Source organism: Microcebus murinus, chromosome 10 (assembly GCF_040939455.1).
Source record: "Microcebus murinus isolate Inina chromosome 10, M.murinus_Inina_mat1.0, whole genome shotgun sequence".
Lineage (NCBI taxonomy): Eukaryota > Metazoa > Chordata > Mammalia > Primates > Cheirogaleidae > Microcebus > Microcebus murinus.
In genome coordinates this window covers 76,180,137-76,192,871 of record NC_134113.1, presented here as the reverse complement: position 1 = coordinate 76,192,871, position 12,735 = coordinate 76,180,137, and the positions used below count along the sequence as shown (strand labels likewise).

The 12,735-nt window shown below is 38.0% G+C and overlaps 1 protein-coding gene across 4 annotated transcripts in view; it reads left to right on the top strand.

Annotated features, from left to right (window-relative positions):
• The first annotated feature begins 480 nt into the window (after positions 1–480).
• The window catches only part of CCDC91 (coiled-coil domain containing 91), a 307,926-nt gene continuing 295,671 nt past the window's right edge, over positions 481–12,735 (top strand). For 2 of the 4 annotated variants that reach the window (XM_020283061.2, XM_020283065.2), the window contains exon 1: positions 481–673. The gene's annotated coding sequence lies outside the window, so the exon portion shown is untranslated. The remainder of the gene's footprint in view (positions 674–12,735) is intronic. The other 2 variants (XM_076007534.1, XM_076007535.1) reach the window with 1 other exon arrangement.

The window sequence follows — 12,735 nt, the reverse complement described above, 5'->3', positions numbered from 1 at the left end:
TCCCTATACTTGAGAATTCAGATATGCAAAGAGGCGAGGGAGCAGTTGTCTCCTCAACAACCATTTCTTGAGCACTTACTACACGTCAGGCATTTTACTCAGTTCCAGTTTTGACTGAACTCTGCCTGCAAGTGTAGATGAGATCAGGCGGGCTCATCTTAGATCAGATGGGACTCATTTTGGTTTGGAGGATGGTGTTATTTGCATCAGAGAATCAGGGCCTGTCACTCAAGAGGAACGAGCAGCTGTATTTAACACGAGGTAGTTCTTGAGAAGGAGCAGGGCAGTCACAAACTTAAAGGACACCCCCATCTCCCGCTTCATTGGGCATCCTTCTACGGACAACGCCAGCCAGGGGTGTGCGGGTCTCTGACCTTGGGGCCCCAGCTCCGGTATCCATCTGGCTGGGCCCACGTGACGCACGTGTTTACGTTGAGTGACGGGCGCAGGGTTGGGCGGGTCTTGGCGAAAATCAACTTCCGGGGGCAGAGGTGTTGGAACCCGGGTGGTACGTGGGCTATCCCAACTTCTGTGACTGGGGCCGCGGGCGCCTCCGGGGGTCTGGGGTCGTCGCCCGGGTGTGCGCGCGCGGGTCTGTGTGCTGGGGGTGGCTCACCTGGCAGCGTGGGTGAGCGGCGCGGCGGCGGCAGCGGCGAGCGAGAGCGGGGAGCAGGTAAATGGACGCTCGCCTTCCGGGGCCTGGGTCTTGGGGCCGGAGCCGCGCGAGGCGGGCAGGGAGCGCCCCACCCGGGCGGGGAGCGCGGCTGAGCTTTCGCCGCCCGCCGCCCGCCTGCTCCGGCCTCGCCCGGGCGGTCGCGGGGCGCGGGAGTCAGGGGGCGTGACCCGCCTCGGGCGGGAACGGAGCCCGGCTCCTGCGACAGAGCTGCCGACCCGTTCACGCTCCCGCCAGCCGGCTGACATCGGCACCTGCACGTTCCGGAATTGAGTGTTTTTTGGAAGTCTGTGCACAAGTACACGTGATTATTGTGTCACCAAAGCTCCCACCGAACGGAGAACGTGATCCTCGCTGAGGTTTCACCGAACGCGCCTGGTTTCTGTGTCCCCTTTTACTTTGCCAAGTACACTGGGGGAAAAGCTTGACAGCGTCCGCCAGCCACATTTCCTTGTAGTTCCTTAGGCCCCATGCTGTAACAAAAGCGGCATTTCGGGGTTGAGGCAGGAGCCAGTAACTTTGCCAAATGGTGAGGTATCCTTCATCTCTATACGCGCGCCTCCCTTTTCCCCACAATAAAGATGTTGCCTTCATCTGCGCGTGTGGCGTACTGTGGAGGAAAGCTTTGGACGTGAAGCCTATTTTTGGCTGCTCTTTAAGGAGTGGAGCTCTATTAAAAGCACAAGTAGTGTTTTTTTGGTAGGATGATGTTGCTGCTGCTACTCTCACTTGGTTCCCTGGTGTGAGTTGGGGCAGAGCCTGATTTCCTGGAGGGTAAAAGTGTTGGCCACAGCTGTAGGTGACTCAGAGGCCCCTTAGGAATCCGACTCTTTCCTTCCCTCCCCCTCTCAACTGTGCAGATACTTATGCCACCTTCCTCTCCAAATATTTATCTGGGTGGGAGCTGGATGATGGCTTTTGGAAGCAGTTTGCATGTTACCTGATGGAGTGATTGGGGTGAGCTGACTTTTCATCTTGTCATTGGGCGGGCTTACATTTCACTTCATAATTTAAGGCAAAACAACAACAACAACAACAAACCCCAGAATAGTTGGGTGGGGTGACAGAGACTGACAATAAATCTGCTGTGTTCTCTGCCATCCAAGAGCTCTACACTTGTATTCATTTCATTGCCTTTTGCTGCAATTTCTGTTGCATTGGGGGATTGGTAATGCTGTACCTGTTAGGTAAATGGGGGATGCCAGGCTGAGTGCACCTGCGTGGTGCCAGCTAACCAGTTATTTGGTAGTAGAGAATTGCCCTGGTTACAAAGTTTGGTATACTCTAGGCTGTCTAGGAGGGTGTTCTGTGGACTGGGAAATCTGATTATGAATTGGTTTCCTAGCAACAATTTAAGCCAAATGGAATAAACATAAAACAAAGTGATGAACGTTACAACTTACCTCTTAATTTAGTAAATTGAAAAATGTAGCTTCTTATTGAAGTGACCAGAACTTCAAAGACCTTTTTGTTTATTTTGCATATTTTAACAATAACAGACAAGAAACAGAAAATCATCACCTAGAGGCATCACATTTTTTGTGTGTGTGGCAGTAAGACAGAGAAGAAAGGTAGTTAACAATGAGATTATCTGGAACTTAAATGGCTAATTATGAATATGTCTAATAAGAGGCATTTTATATTACCCTTAGCTGCAAATGTAAGATATGTAAAGTATATATGATTGTTATGATTGAAGGTTTATAATCTTTCTCTTGGTAGCAGAAGTTGGGTGGAAGTGGATTGGGTAGATAGGTGAAAAAGACCATTTCCACTTAGTAAAATGGAAGAGCAGTGTTTAGGTAAGTTGTTTCCAAACTCTAGCTTAAATTCACAGTGCACCTTTATCAACTTGTTCCTCGTGACTTTTGATAATCTTTGAAAGCTCTTCAAATTTTATTTTCTGCCTAGAGAGTGAGAACTTAATAAAAAAGGGAACTCTCTTTAGATTAACTCTTTGTATCCATGTATATCTTATTTCTTATTTACTAAGGATAAATTTTAAAATTTGCAGTATTTTAAGGATTTTTGGTCTCCTTACTGTACCTCCCTGCCCCTCTCTCATACCCAGTAAGCTGGGTTTAGCTCATTTAAATTGATGCATATTTTTAAAAATGTCATATGTTGCTTATTTTAAAAATTAAGGTTTATTGAGTTATCATTTACAAGTAAAAAATAATTTTTAGTGTGTCATATAAACTTTGACAAATGCATATGGTTATAGAACCACCGTCCAGTCCAGCTGAACAACATTTCCATCATTCCAAAAAGTTCCCTCCCCTCACATAGATCCTGGCAACCACTGATCTATTCTCTGTCACTATAGCTTTGTCTTTTCTGGAAGGTAATATAAATGGAATCATACAGTATGTCACATTTTGTTTCTGATTTCTTTCACTAAATGTTTTTGTGATTCATCTATGTTGATCCATATAGTAGTGCTTTGTTCTTTTTTATTGCCAAGTAGTAATTCCATTGTGTGAATATACCATAATATGTTTATTCATCAATTGATGGCAGTTTTTGGCATTTAGGAATGAAGCTTCTATAAACATTGATATGTACCTCTTTGTACATTAAAATACAGTTCTTTGTGTAGACATATTTTTTCATTTATTTTGGTTAAACATCTACGAGTGGGATTCTTGGGCCATGTGGCAAGTGCATGTTTCACTTTATAAGAAATTACCAAAGTGATTTCCAAGGTGGCTGTTTCATTTTGCATTCCCACCAGTGATGGTTAATGCTTCCACTTGGTCCACATTCTGGTCAGCACTTGTCATTTTATTTTTAATTTTAGGTATTCTAATAGATACTTAATGATAACTCATTGATATTTTAATTTGAATTTTCCTATTGACTCTATGTGAATATCTCTTCTTGTGCTATTATCTGCCATCTGTGTATCTTCTTTGGTAAAGTGTTCAAATCTTTTGTCCATTTTTTATTGGGTTTATTATTGAGTTTTAAGAGTTTTATACAGTCTAGATACAAATCATGTATGTGTTCACAAGTATTTCCTTTGAGTCTGTGGTTTGTCTTTTCATTTTTTTTAGGCAATGTCTTTCAAAGAACAGAAGTTTTAAATTTTGATGCACTTCAGTTTATCAATATTTTTCTTTTATGATTTGTGCTTTTGTGTTCCAAGAAATTTTGTTTAAGGTTTCAGAGTTCTAGAACCTTTATAGCTGTAGATTTTACAGTTAGGTCTATGATGGATTTTGAGTTAATTTTTATATACAGTGTGAAGTAAGGGTCAAGGTTCTCTCTCTCTCTCCTTCTCAAGAGGATGTCCATGTCTTATAGCACCGTTTGTTGAAAAGATTGTTCTTACTATCCTATCTTCATTAAATTTCCTTGACATTTTCATAAAAAAATCAATTGACTATATATGTGTGGATCCATTTCTGGACTGTATTCTGTTTCAGTGTTCTGTGTGTCTCTCCTTTGGCCAAAAGCACAGTCTTTATTACTGTAGCTTTATATAATAGTATATCTTAAATCAAGAAGCCTGAGTCTTACAAGTTCGTTAATTTTCAAATTGTTTTGGGTGTTCTGGCTCTCCTTTTCTTTCTATGTAATTTTTAGAATCATCTTACCTATTTTTATAGAAAAACATTGTAGGATTTTGATTAGGATTGCATTGAACTTATAGATCATTTTGGGGGAGAATTGACATCTTAACAGTATTGCTTTCTAATCCAGTGGAGATACCTTTCTCCATTTATTTCTTTGATTTCTCTTAGCATTTTTAAGCTTTCAGCATAGAAATATTATACATATTGTATTTGTATCTAAGCATTTTACATTACTTGGTGCTGTTGTTAACCTTTTAAAAGTTTTAATTTCTAATTGGTTATATAAATAAATCAATGTTTTAATATTGACCTTGAACTTCAAAACCTTATTAAACTCACTTATTATTTCTCCTTGTGATTTCTATGTAGACAATCATACAGTCTGCCAGTATAGACAGTTTATTTCATTTTCCCATCTGTTAGCCTTTTATTTCATTTTCTTGTCTCAATGCACTGGCTAGGACCACCAGTTATGTTGTGTGGGACAAGTCAGAGAAAACATTCTTGTGTGATCCCTTTTCTTAGTAGAGAAGGTGAGTAGTTTTTTTTTTTTTTTTTTACCATTGAATAGTTAGCTGTAGGTATTTTGTAGATACCATTTTGATCTAACTTAGGAAATTCTCTTTAATTCCTAGTTTTCTTGGAGTTTTTAATTTAATCATAAATGGATGTTGTATTGCTGTTTTTGACTGTACACATTATAGTTGATTATAGTAGAAAATGGGAATTAAAAAATCCTATAAAGAAAAAGTTACTTCTGTTTCCATTAATCAAGTGTAACTCTACTGCTAACATTTTGTTGACTTTCTTTCAGCCTTTTTTCGTTTGCAAAGATATATTAAATAAAAATTGTAAATATTGTTTTATATTTTTCATTTTTCACTCAGAATCACAATGTGAGTTCTTACAACTTCATGAATTTTTTTGAGAACTTGATTTGTAATGTATGGGCTTTTGTATCATATGGATATGCCCTCATTTAATGATTTTTTTTTGTCAGATACTAAAATTGTAATTAAGTTTTCCTCACTGAAATTAACATTAAATATTAGTGCTTAACTCTGATAATTTTTAAAAATTGATTTCTAAAAATGTGGTTATCACTCAAAATGAATGAAATTTTTTCAGGTTCTTGATATACATTTCCTCTTTGTTTTATTTGGTATTGGAATTTGTCCTCTAGGCTATTTATTATAACAAATTTTAGAGTATCATTGGCTTTTTGGGCATCATATTAAGGTAGAATCCTTGAATTTCAGGAACTCAGAGTTCCTTTGAGATTATTTAGTTCAAATCATTTATATTATAGGTATAGAGTCTGCAATTATTAAATAACTTTTAAATAACTTTTCTGCGCCACACTCTTACTTTGTTGCCACTGATCCAGATAGAATTCCTCATGCATTCCATATAATATAATATACCACCCATGCCCTTTTTTTAAAATGAGAATTATGGAAATCTTTGTGTCTAGTAAGTAAAACCATTATATATGTTGTTTTATTAAATTCTAACCACTGTTTGATAGTAGTAGCATTTTTCCCATTTCATAGACAAAAGAACTGAGTCTCTGACAAATGAGCAAATTTACCTAAGGTTGTATTAATAGTAAGTGGTAGAGGTGGAGTTTGATCACAAGTTTTCATGAATCTGTGCTTTTATTCATAGGCTACCAACCAGTATTAAGTTCTTTTAGGTATTTTGTATATATAATGCTTATTTTGAATCTATTGATTTTAAAGCTTAGAATAAACTCACTAAGCAAATTAATAAATCAACATGAGAAAGTATCAGTATTTCTGAATTTTTTTACCCAAATTTATGTCCTCTTAAGTCTGTATTTGTTTTGTACCTTAAAATTATAGTAGTTTAGACATCTCTTGACCTCCACCATTTTCCTTCCCCTGTCAAAGCTCCATTAAGTGGTACAATGATTATTGTTGGCCATATGCTATAGAATCCTACTTAAAGAATTAGGAACATCATTTACTGTTATTAGCAGAGGAAAAAATTTATTTTGAAATGAGAAGAGTTTTTGAAATTACAAGTTGACCTATCTTCAATTTCACTGATTCTTCTGCTTGCTCAAATGTGCTCTTGAACCCTTCTAGTGAATTTTGTAATTAAATTATTATACTTTTCAACTCCACAGTTTTTCTTTCTTTTTTTTCTGTAATTCCTGTCTTTCATTAATAATAATCCTTATTTGGTGAGCTATTATCATATTTTATTTATTTAGACATGGTTTCCTTTAGCTCTTTGAGACTGTATCTATGAACATATTTAAAGTAGCTGATTTTAATGTCTTTGTCTAGTAAGTCCAATGTCTCTGCTCCTTTCGTAACAGTGTATATTAATTGCCTTCTTTCTCTTTCTTCATGGATCATACTTTCTTTTTGCATGTCTCATAGTTTTTTATTGAAAATGAGACATTTAAATGATACCTAATGTGATAACTCAGGAAATCAGATTCTCTCTCCTCCGTGGGTTTGTTGTTGCTGTCTATTGCTACTCTTGTTCCTGTTTGTTTGCTTAGTGACTTTCTCGAACATTTTATGTAAACTCTATATTCTTTTTTATGTGTGGCCACTGAAGTCTCTGCAAGGTTAGCCTTATTGGGCAGCTAATGATTGGGCAGTTATTTCCTTAAATGTCTGGAACCAGTGAGTTTCCAGCCTTTGCTGAGGACTGGAAGACTCTGTGCATGGTGGGGCATGCCTACAACTCTGCCTTAGCTATCCGTTTGTACTTGTATAGAGCCTAAAGTTTAGCAAGATGTGAACGCTTAGAGCTGTTTCAGTTCTTTCCTGAGAGTGCACACAGCCTTATGTATGAGCTTGGCCTTCTAGATTTCAAGGAGTATATTGGACCTTATCAAAACCCGCTATGGACATCTCATTACCCAGCTTTTCATTTTAAGATTTGTCAGCTTCTTGTTTGCCCTGTTATTGTCACCCCAGGCAGCTGTGATGTTAAACAATTGGCCTGGTTTGTTTTTGACAAATGCCATCTGGGGAAAAGGTTATTGACACTTGCCAAGCTGAGTCAGGTCAAATAAAGACAAGCAAAGGAGTGATGTTTTCCAGGGAACTGCCAGACAACTCAATAATGACACTTTCTGGGAATGGGGCTCTGGAGGATCTCCAGCCCTATTCTGCCTCTTCTGATGGTTGCTAGGCTACTGGGTTTTATCATGATTTTGAATCTCCTGGTTTTCAAGGCTGTCCTGGTGGTTGTGGGAGTGGGATGACAATAGGACTGGTTAAAATGCCACAAAACATCCTGTTCTTATCAATATTCAGCAATTTTTCTTGAATACGTGGTCCCTAGATTTTTGCAAGTCTTTGAGTTTGCAATATCTAGTTTGCAATATCTAGAGTTCTGGAAAAGGTGACTGATAGTTTTTGCCACTGTTCTTGGTTTATGGAGGAAAGGATTTTGGAGTTCCATAACTCCTCCATTCCTGCTGATATCGCTGTGTAATATTTAATGGCCCCAATTCTTCTTAACGTCACCTCATCCCAGTTATATTATGCCACTTTCCATTATCTTCATCAACTGGTATAGTGCAGCCTTATGTAAAAGGTCATTTAGGGATTATCCCAATTCATATATGTAAAAATTTCCCATGTGTATGAAATTACCTAACCATATAAGGCTAAGTGCTGTGAGAATTCTACAGTATAAAAATTACAGTATGTTCCTATGTTTAGGGAAGTGGTTACAGTGTAGTTAGGTACTTATAAATGTAAAAAAATAGTTAAATTAATGATAACATGAGTGAAAGAGATCTGATAAGGTAGAATGTAAGCTACTTTTATGGATAATAAATAGTATACCATAGTCATAAAGCATTGTTAGACATTATGCCATTTTGTCCTCATGTAATTGGGTCAGTTTACATAGAGTAAATCTTCAATTTAGGCTTTGTGAATTATGGCTACAAAGTTAATTGACCTGCCCAAATGATTATGTTGAACATAATTGGTCATTATTAAACACTGTGGGCTATGCTTTAGGGAAATTGGATTTTCTGGTTAATTGGGTTTCCTAGACAACCAGAAGCCCAGTTTTTTTCTTGATTTGGTAAAAATATCTAGGCATATATTCATGGATTTTGATGCCTTAGTTATTGGAGGTAATTGAATTTTTTTTTTAAACCATTTAACTGAATGCTTAGCATCTTATGGTACCTGGGAATCATAACTGAGAATGTTATTTTCTAGTGCCATAGAAGAGATTCACATGATTGTTGCTCTCAAGAAGGTGATAAGAAGGTGGGGCTAAAATGTAGTTGTATTGTGTCTTTAGGTTCTTATGATATGAATGTATATGCCTTTTTGTGTCTTACTTAATTTGTATCACCTTTCTACTTGAGGAAGCTATAAATGGTTTATAGATGTTATAAATGATCACTAGAGATGCTTTTTCATACCTACAGCAGACTGTCCTGATATGCACTTACTTTCATTTTTATATTTTGCAATGAAGCATACTAGTATTTCTTTGGGAAGTAATGCCATTACATATTTCATCATTCAGAATGTAAAATTAGCGATTCCTAGCAGAAGCTATTTCAGATTTTCACACTCACTCATCATGAATTTAAGGATGTTAAGGACCTGCTATATTTGTCACTAGGGAGAGTCATGTTAGGTACATCTAAGATGTGTCTGTCTTATCTCTTTAATTCCCCTTGTTACATTTGTATCATGTATCTTTTTGAACTAGATATTTATGTACTTTTTTATTATTTATTACCAGAGAGACATCCCATGTTTAGGTGGTATATATTGCTACCAAAGGTTCACCATAAAGTTGCTGAAGTGGGTTTCTAGAAGTATAGCTCATTCTGTGGTGTTTAGTTAATGTCAAATATAAATGCACTAAGCAAAGATATTTATGCACAATTAAAGGAATACATATCCACAATCATCGGAACTTAGTAAATAAAACTTCTTAATGTCATTGCTATCACAGAGAGCTAACATTTTTGGGGTTTGATTATATATTTACTCAGTAGAGGAACAGAGTAAAACTTCTTAATGTCATTGCTATCACAGAGAGCTAACATTTTTGGGGTTTGATTATATATTTACTCAGTAGAGGAACAGAGTCAGTTGACATTTCTGTAGGACCCTGACATCATGGCATATGAAGAATATTGAGAGTGCCTATCCTGTCTATTGGAAAGCCTTACTTTTTAAGTTAATGATTAAGTCTTTAAGTCTTTATAATGGTGAAAAGGAATACTCTTTCAAATATTGCTCATAGGGTGACAGCTTTGTCAGGGATATACTCAATAAGAAAGGAGAATGAAGGTGTGTTTCAGATAGGGTTTTTTTTTTTTTAACATGTAAGTATAATTGTGTTTTACTGGATGGATTAGAGTTTATAAGGATTAGAAGTCTTTTATAGACAGAATTGGTACTCTATTACTTACTAGATATGGAGGTGAAAAAATTATAGGTGATTCATGCTAATGTCAAGATCATATGAAAAAAATGTGCTGAGGATAGTGGTACCTTTAATTCAAAGAGAAATGAAAATGAGTGGTTAGAACAAGTTTTATATCATCTTGGAAAAACGTGAGCAAGTAATCCTTTATGTGTTTGCCTTGGTGAACAAGTCTGTTTTTTTATTAAAGAGGCACTATTAGCAGATTAAGACCTTGATAGATACATAAACAATGATTTAATAGCTATCAAAACTGAGCCTATGAAAATTAAATAATGGAGAACTGAGATATGATGACAAGCAAAATTCAATTTAATGAAAATTCTTATTGAGCCCTTATTGTATTTCAAGTACCCATACTAGACATTGGGGCATCTAGAAATAAATGCCATTCTGGTCTTCAAGGACCTCACATTAATTACATGATGGTAACATTAACAAATACATTATTGTGAGGCCATTGATTGGGAAGGAATGGGATCTTGAAAGTGGGAATGGGGAAATATGGGAAGACTGATGAAGTTGAATTCCCAAATTCTTTCCTTTTCTTTCTCCCCTCCCCCCTCTCCCCTCCCCTCCCCTCCCCCTCTCTCCTCCCCTCCCCCTCTCCCCTCCCCTTCTCCCCTCCCCTTCCCTCCCCTCCCCCTCTTCCCTCTCCTCTCCTCTCCTTTCCTTCCTCTCTCACTTTCTCTCTTTTCTTTTCTTTTCTTTTCTTTTCTTTTCTTTTCTTTTCTTTTCTTTTCTTTTCTTTTCTTTTCTTTTCTTTTCTTCTTTTCTTTTTTTTTGACAGGGCCTCACTTTGTCACCCACCCTGGAGTACAGTGGCATGATCATAGCACACTGCAGCCCTAACCTCTTAGGCTCAAGCAATCTTCCTGCATAATTTTTTGTAGAGAAAAAATTGTTGTCCAGGCTTGTCTTCAAGTCAGGCTGGGCTCAAGCGATCCTTCTGCATCAGTCTCCCAAAGGCCTGGGATTACAAACATGAGCCACTCTGAAACAGACCAAAAGGTGGTCCATAGTGAGCAAACTGGAAATGCCAGCCTTGCCTTGGTTTAAAAAGAAGGTTTTCAAAGGCTTAGGGAGATTGGATTGTTAGGATTTGTCATTTCAGACTTATTCACCCATACTGAGTGGGTCTAGAAGACATATTTCACCATGACTGAGAAATTTGTGAGGGGAGTCCTGGAATCCTTGAAGTGCTCTGTGATTGTTCTTCTCTGTATGCCAGACTTCATGATGGGAACTACAGTCATTGAATTGGGAGATCTAAATGCAGTGGGAGTAGTTGTATTCCAGTGATAGGGGCAAGTGGTAGCACTCAACTGTCAAAGGCAAGGTGGGTGTGGTTACTATAATGGATAGAATCAAAGCAGCCAGAAAATCATAGCTCCTGCAGACCTATGGGATTGGGTAACTGATTGTGTGTTTTGAGAAGTGAAATAGATAGGAAGCCTTCTAAATTCTTACTTGATCTGTATAAGCAAAAATGTTTTAGATAAAGTGACCAAAAGTCTAACCTGAATCAGAAAAATGGCCAGTCAATTTCCAGACTTGAGCTAGTTTACAACCCAGAATCCCTTGAATGAAGGGGAGAGGCTGAATTACCTTGAAGAACTCTGGTACATTGCCAAAAATTTATACTGTCAATCATTTTCCTAGACTTCCTATGGCCTTATCTGGGTAACTGCAATGGGGAAGAGGAAATAATCAGATCTTTGGGGGACTACTGGACACTAGTTCTGAACTGACACTAACTTCGGGAGACCCAAAACATCACTGTAGTTTGCCAGTCAAAAAAGGGACTAATGGAGGTCAGGAGATCAATGTAGTTTTAGCTCATTCAGGTCATCTCACAGTGGGCCTCTTGGGTCTCTGAACTCATCTTTTGGTTATTTTCCCAGTTCTAGAATGCATAAATGGAACACTTATACTTAGTAACTTGCAGAATCCCCACATTGGTTCCCTGACCTATACAGTGAGAGCTATTATGATGAGAAAGGTAGAATTGTCTCTACCTAGGAAAGTAGTAAATCAAAAGCAATGTCACATTCTAGGAGGAACTGCAGAGATGAGTGCCATAATCAAGGACTTGAATGATGCAGGAGTGGGTGATTCCACCACATCTCCTTCAACTTTCTATTTGGCCTGTGCAGAAGACAGATGGATCTTGGAGAGACAGTGGTTTATCATGAGCTTAACCAAGTGGTGACTCCAGTGAAGTTGTTGTATCAGATGTGGTTTTATTGCTTGAGCATATCAACACCTTACCCGGTACTTATATGAAGTTATTGATTAGGCAAATGCTGTTTTCTCCATCATTGTCTATAAGGCCCACCTGAATCAGTTTGCTTTCGGCTGACAATACCAGCAATACTCCTTCACTGTCCTACCTCAGGGGTAGGTTCTATCATCTCTAGTACTATGTCATAATTTAGTTCACAGGGATCCTTATTACCTTTCTCTTCCACAAGGTATCACACTAGTCTATTACATTGATGATATTATGCTGATTGGACTTAGTGAGAAGTAGTAACTACTCTAGACTTATTGGTAAAACATTTGCATGTCAGAGGGTGGTAAATAAATAGAACTAAAATTCAGGGGCCTCTACCACTGAAATTTGTAGGAGTCCAGTGGTATGGGAAATGTCTAGATATTTATTCTTATAAGATGAAGGATGAGTTGTTGCATCTGGCCCTTCCTACAACCAAAAAAGAGGCACAGTGCTTAGTGGATCTATTTGAATTTTCGAAGCAATATATTCCTTAGTTGAGTGTATTACTCTGACCCCATTTACCAAGTGACCCAAAAAGCTGCAAGTTTTAAGTGGGTCCCAAAACAAAAGAAGGCTCTGCAATAGGTCTAGGCTGCTGTGTAAGCTGCTCTGCTTCTTGGGCCTTATGATCCACCGTATCCAGTGGTGCTTGGTGTCAGCAGCATTTAGGGGTGCTGTTTGGAGCCATTGGCAGGCACCTACAGGTGAATTACAGCTCATGCCCTTAGGATTTTGGAGCATGGCCCTGC